The sequence below is a fragment of the Xenopus tropicalis genome, chromosome 1 (assembly GCF_000004195.4).
Source record: "Xenopus tropicalis strain Nigerian chromosome 1, UCB_Xtro_10.0, whole genome shotgun sequence".
In the NCBI taxonomy this organism is placed as follows: domain Eukaryota; kingdom Metazoa; phylum Chordata; class Amphibia; order Anura; family Pipidae; genus Xenopus; species Xenopus tropicalis.
The window spans coordinates 211814612-211820839 of NC_030677.2; positions in this window are offsets into that span (position 1 = coordinate 211814612).

A 6228-nucleotide genomic window follows, 5' to 3' on the forward strand; every position below is an offset into this window, starting at 1 on the left:
GGGGTTATAGTGCCCTGGGTTAATAGTGCCTGGTATAGTGCCCGGGTTAGTACCTGGTATAGTGCTGTGTAATAGTCCTGGGTATAGTACCTGTGCTATATGCCTGGGTAATAGGCCTGGGTATAGTGCCTGGGTATAAGTGCCTGGGTATAGTGCCTGGGTGATAGTACCTGGGTAAGTACTGTGTATAGTGCCTATGGGTTATAGTGCCTGGGTATAGTATCGTGTATAGTACCTGGGTATAGTACCTGGGTATAGTGCCTGGGTATAGTGGCCTGTGTATGTACCTGTGGGAGGGGGATGAATCTGCCGCAAACAGGTTCAGAGTTGGTTCTGAGTAAAGTTACAGCTGCAAGATTCCTCTCTTCAGCCATCAGCTTTATAATTCTCCTGAGCCATGATTGGCACTGTGCTTTGATTGGTCATTGTACTGTTTGTCAATGAAAGCTGTGCTCCGATAGGAGAATTCACAAGAAGAAAGATCCAATCAGAGCACCACTTATTTCAGCAGACCCGGAGCTTAAAGTAACAGGAGAAGATTTCCAGGACAAGTGCAGAACAGAAGGGAGGTTATTTTTGTTTTATTCCAAGGTGCCAAGCAGGTTTTGGGGAAGGCTTAGCCTCAACATAGCCTCCCATAGCACTCCCATAGCCTCATTGGGCCCCGGGGAAATTGGCCTCTCCATATCAGCTATCAAATGAACCAATGAGAAGATTGGGAGCAGATTAAACAGGGAGTCGGATTGCACAAAATTCACATTTTATTCAAGTACTGACAGAAGATTCTGGCACCATCACCCAATGGCCAAACAGGGGCTGCGATTGTGCCCAAACACTGCCGGTTATTACCAGCAGGGCCTCTATATTACAACAATACAGTCAGTAAAGCATTGTCTCATGTACAGAATACAATATAACTACAAGACGAATCCTGCCAGGCTCTACTGTAATGCGAATAAGTAAGGATATGCTGGGGGGTGTAATATCCCGTGTATAGGAATTAGATTGTAACTCTACGGGGCGTGGGGACCTCCCTTCCTACTGTGTCTCATCCCATGGCACTTATATATCATTATATATCATCATATATGTATTTATTTATTTATCACTTGTTCTCCCTGGTGTGTAATTTTTGTATTCTTGTAAGATTGTACCAGCGTGCGTCCTTGTGGCGCTTTTATAATAAAGTTATACATACAAGGCGTCTCCCGGTTGTAAGGGAAGGCGTATCCCGGTGTAGAGGGAAGGCGTATCCCGTGTGGTATGAGTGGAAGGCGTATCCCGGGTGTATGAGGGAGGCGTATCCCGGTGGTATGAGGGAGGCGTATCCCCGGGTGGTATGAGGGAAGGCGTATCCCCGGGTTGTATGAGGAAGGCGTATCCCCGGGTGTATGAGGGAAGCGTATCCGCCGGGTGTATGAGGGAAGGCGTATCCCCGGGTGTATGAGGGAAGGCGTATCCCCGGGTGTATGAGGGAAGGCGTATCCGGTGGTATGAGGGAAGGCGTATCCCCGGTGTATGAGGGAAAGGCGTATCCTGTGTGTATAGGGAAGGACGTTATGAGGGCGTATCCCCGGGTGTATGAGGGAAGGCGTATCCCGGGTGTATGAGGGAAGGCGTATCTTGTGTGTATAAGGGAAGGCGTTCATCCGCGGGTGTATGAGGGAAGGCGTATCCTGTGTGTATAAGGGAAGGCGTATCCCCGGGTGTATGAGGGAAGGCGTATCCCCCGGGTGTATGAGGGGGAAGTGCGTATCCCGGGTGTATGAGGGAAGGCGTATCCCCGGGTGTATGAGGGAAGGCGTATCCCCGGTGTTATGAGGGAAGGCGTATCCCCGGGTGTATAGGGAGGCGTATCCCGGGTGTATGAGGGAGGCGTTCTTGTGTGTATAAGGGAAGGCGTATCCCGGGTGGTATGAGGGAGGCGTATCCCCGGGTGTATAGGGAAGGCGTATCCCGGGTGTATGGGGACGGCGTATCCCGGTGTATGAGGGAAGGCGTATCCCGGGTGTATGACGGGAAGGACGTATCCCCGGGTGTATGAGGGAAGGCGTATCCTCCGGTGTATAAGGGAAGGCGTATCCCCGGGTGTATGAGGGAAGGCGTCATCCCCGGGTGTATGAGGAAGGCGTATCCCGGGTGTATGAGGAAGGCGTATCCCCGGGTGTATTAGGGAAGGCGTATCCCCGGGTGTATGAGGGAAGGCAGTATCCCCGGGTGTATGAGGGAAGGCGTATCCCCGGGTGTATAAAGGGAAGGCGTATCCGGGTTGTATGAGGGAAGGCGTATCCCGTGTGTATATAGGGAAGGCGTATCCGCGGGTGTATGGGAAGGCGTTATCCCCGGGTGTTGAGGGAAGGCGTATTCCCCCGGGTGTATGAGGGAGGCGTATCCCGGGTGTATGAGGAAGTCCGGGTGTATGTGGGAATGGCGTATCCCCGGGTGTATGAGGGAAGGCGTATCCCGGGTGTATGAGGGAAGGCGTATCCCCGGGTGTATGAGGGAAGGCGTATCCCCGGGTGTATGAGGGAAGGCGTATCCCCGGGTGTATGAGGGAAGGCGTATCCCGGGTGTATGAGGGAAGGCGTATCCCCGGGTGTATGAGGAAAGGCGTATCCCGGGTGTATGAGGGAAGGCGTATCCCCGGGTGTATGAGGGAAGGCGTATCCCCGGGTGTATGAGGAAAGGCGTATCCCCGGGTGTATGAGGAAAGGCGTATCCCCGGGTGTATAAGGGAAGGCGTATCCTGGTGTGTATAAGGGAGGCGTATCCCGGTGTATGAGGGAAGGCGTATCCCCGGGTGTATGAGGGAAGGCGTATCCCCGGGTGTATGAGGAAGGCGTGTGTATAAGGTCCCGGGTGTATGAGGGAAGGCGTATCCTGGGTGTATAAGGGAAGGCGTATCCCGGGTGTATGAGGGAAGGCGTATCCCCGGGTGTATGAGGGAAGGCGTATCCCCGGGTGGTATGAGGGAGGCGTATCCCCGGGTGTATGAGGGAAGGCGTATCCCGGGTGTATGAGGGAAGGCGTATCCCCGGGTGTATAAGGGAAGGCGTATCCCCGGGTGTATGAGGGAAGGCGTATCCTTGTGTGTATAAGGAAGGCGTATCCCCGGGTGTATGAGGGAAGGCGTATCCCCGGGTGTATAAGGGAAGGCGTATCCCCGGGTGTATAAGGGAAGGCGTATCCCCGGGTGTATGAGGGAAGGCGTATCCCGGGTGTATAAGGGAAGGCGTATCCCGGGTGTATGAGGGAGGCGTATCCTTGTGTGTATAAGGGAAGGCGTATCCCGGGTGTATGAGGGAAGGCGTATCCCGGTGTATGAGGGAAGGCGTATCCCCGGGTGTATGAGGGAAGGCGTATCCCGGGTGTATGAGGGAAGGCGTATCCCCGGGTGTATGAGGGAAGGCGTATCCCGGGTGTATGAGGGAAGGCGTATCCCCGGGTGTATGAGGGAAGGCGTATCCCGGGTGTATGAGGGAAGGCGTATCCCCGGTGTATGAGGGAAGGCGTATCCCCGGGTGTATGAGGGAAGGCGTATCCCCGGGTGTATGAGGGAAGGCGTATCCCCGGGTGTATGAGGGAAGGCGTATCCCCGGGTGTATGAGGGAAGGCGTATCCCCGGGTGTATGAGGGAAGGCGTATCCTTGTGTGTATAAGGAAGGCGTATCCCCGGTGTATGAGGAAGGCGTATCCCCGGGTGTATGAGGGAAGGCGTATCCTTGTGTGTATAAGGGAAGGCGTATCCCCGGGTGTATGAGGGAAGGCGTATCCCCGGGTGTATGAGGGAAGGCGTATCCCCGGGTGTATGAGGGAAGGCGTATCCCCGGGTGTATGAGGGAAGGCGTATCCCCGGTGTATGAGGGAAGGCGTATCCCGGGTGTATGAGGGAGGGCGTATCCCGGGTGTATGAGGGAAGGCGTATCCCCGGGTGTATGAGGGAAGGCGTATCCCGGGTGTATGAGGGAAGGCGTATCCCCGGGTGTATGAGGGAGGGCGTATCCCCGGGTGTATGAGGGAAGGCGTATCCCCGGGTGTATGAGGGAAGGCGTATCCCCGGGTGTATGAGGGAAGGCGTATCCCCGGGTGTATGAGGGAAGGCGTATCCCCGGGTGTATGAGGGAAGGCGTATCCCCGGTGTATGAGGGAAGGCGTATCCCCGGGTGTATGAGGGAAGGCGTATCCCCGGTGTATGAGGGAAGGCGTATCCCCGGGTGTATAGGGAAGGCGTATCCCCGGGTGTATGAGGGAAGGCGTATCCCGGTGTATGAGGGAAGGCGTATCCCCGTGTGTATAAGGGAAGGCGTATCCCCGGGTGTATGAGGGAAGGCGTATCCCCGGGTGTATGAGGGAAGGCGTATCCCCGGGTGTATGAGGGAATGCGTATCTCCGGGTGTATGAGGGAATGCGTATCCCCGGGTGTATGAGGGAAGGCGTATCCCCGGGTGTATGAGGGAAGGCGTATCCCGGGTGTATCGGGAAGGCGTATCCCGGGTGTATGAGGGAAGGCGTATCCCCGGGTGTATGAGGGAAGGCGTATCCCCGGGTGTATGAGGGAATGCGTATCCCCGGGTGTATGAGGGAAGGCGTATCCCCGGGTGTATGAGGGAATGCGTATCCCCGGGTGTATGAGGAATGCGTATCTCCGGGTGTATGAGGGAAGGCGTATCCCCGGGTGTATGAGGAATGCGTATCTCCGGGTGTATGAGGGAATGCGTATCCCCGGGTATATGGGAAGGCGTATCCGGTGTATAAGGGAAGGCGTATCCCCGGGTGTATGAGGGAAGGCGTATCCCCGGGTGTATGAGGGAAGGCGTATCCCCCGGTGTATAAGGGAAGGCGTATCCCTGGGTGTATGAGGGAAGGCGTATCCCCGGGTGTATAAGGGAAGCGGCGTATCCCCGGTGTATGAGGGAAGGCGTATCCCCGGTGTATGAGGGAGGCGTATCCCCGGGTGTATGAGGGAAGGCGTCCCCGGGTGTATGAGGGAAGGCGTATCCCCGGGTGTATGAGGGAAGGCGTATCCCCGGGTGTATGAGGGAGGGCGTATCCCCGGTGTATGAGGGAAGGCGTATCCACGGGTGTATGAGGGAAGGCGTATCCCCGGGTGTATGAGGAAGGCGTATCCCGGGTGTATGAGGGAAGGCGTATCCCCGGGTGTATGAGGGAAGGCGTATCCCCGGGTGTATGAGGGAGGGCGTATCCCCGGGTGTATGAGGGAAGGCGTATCCCGGGTGTATGAGGGAAGGCGTATCCGGGTGTATGAGGGAAGGCGTATCCCCGGGTGTATGAGGGAAGGCGTATCCCCGGGTGTATGAGGGAAGGCGTATCCCCGGGTGTATGAGGGAAGGCGTATCCCGGGTGTATGAGGGAAGGCGTATCCGGTGTATGAGGGAGGGCGTATCCCCGGGTGTATGAGGGAAGGCGTATCCCCGGGTGTATGAGGGAAGGCGTATCCCCGGGTGTATGAGGGAAGGCGTATCCCCGGGTGTATGAGGGAAGGCGTATCCCCGGGTGTATGAGGGAGGGCGTATCCCCGGGTGTATGAGGGAAGGCGTATCCCCGGGTGTATAAGGAAGGGTGAATATATCTGCCAGCCCTCTGTGTATCCTGGTAGCACAGAGCCCCATTCCCTGACCCCCCCCCCCCCGGCTCACTTGGTCCCTGTCCCTCCTCCATTGGGTCCAACGGGGACTTTCCACTAAATCATATCACAAGCTGACAAGGAAATATTGGATCAATGTTGATATGAGAATATAAAGTTTCAGGTAGTTATTGGGGGGGACATTAGTTGTAGGGTTAGGGGCTGGAATGACAGTAAGATTTGGGGGTATCGGGTACTTTATTAGGGGGACATTAGTTGAAGGGTTAGGGGCTGGAATGACAGTAAGATTTGGGGGTTCAGGTACTTTATTAGGGGGACATTAGTTGTAGAGTTAGGGGCTAGAATGACAGTAAGATTTGGGGGTATCGGGTAATTTATTAGGGGGACATAGTTGTAGGGTTAGGGGCTGGAATGACAGTAAGATTTGGGGGTATCGGGTAATTTATTAGGGGGACATTAGTTGTAGGGTTAGGGGCTGGAATGACAGTAAGATTTGGGGGTATCGGGTACTTTATTAGGGGGACATTAGTTGTAGGGTTAGGGACTAGAATGACAGTAAGATTTGGGGGGTATCAGGTACTTTATTAGGGAGACATTAGTTGAAGGGTTAGGGGCTGGAATGG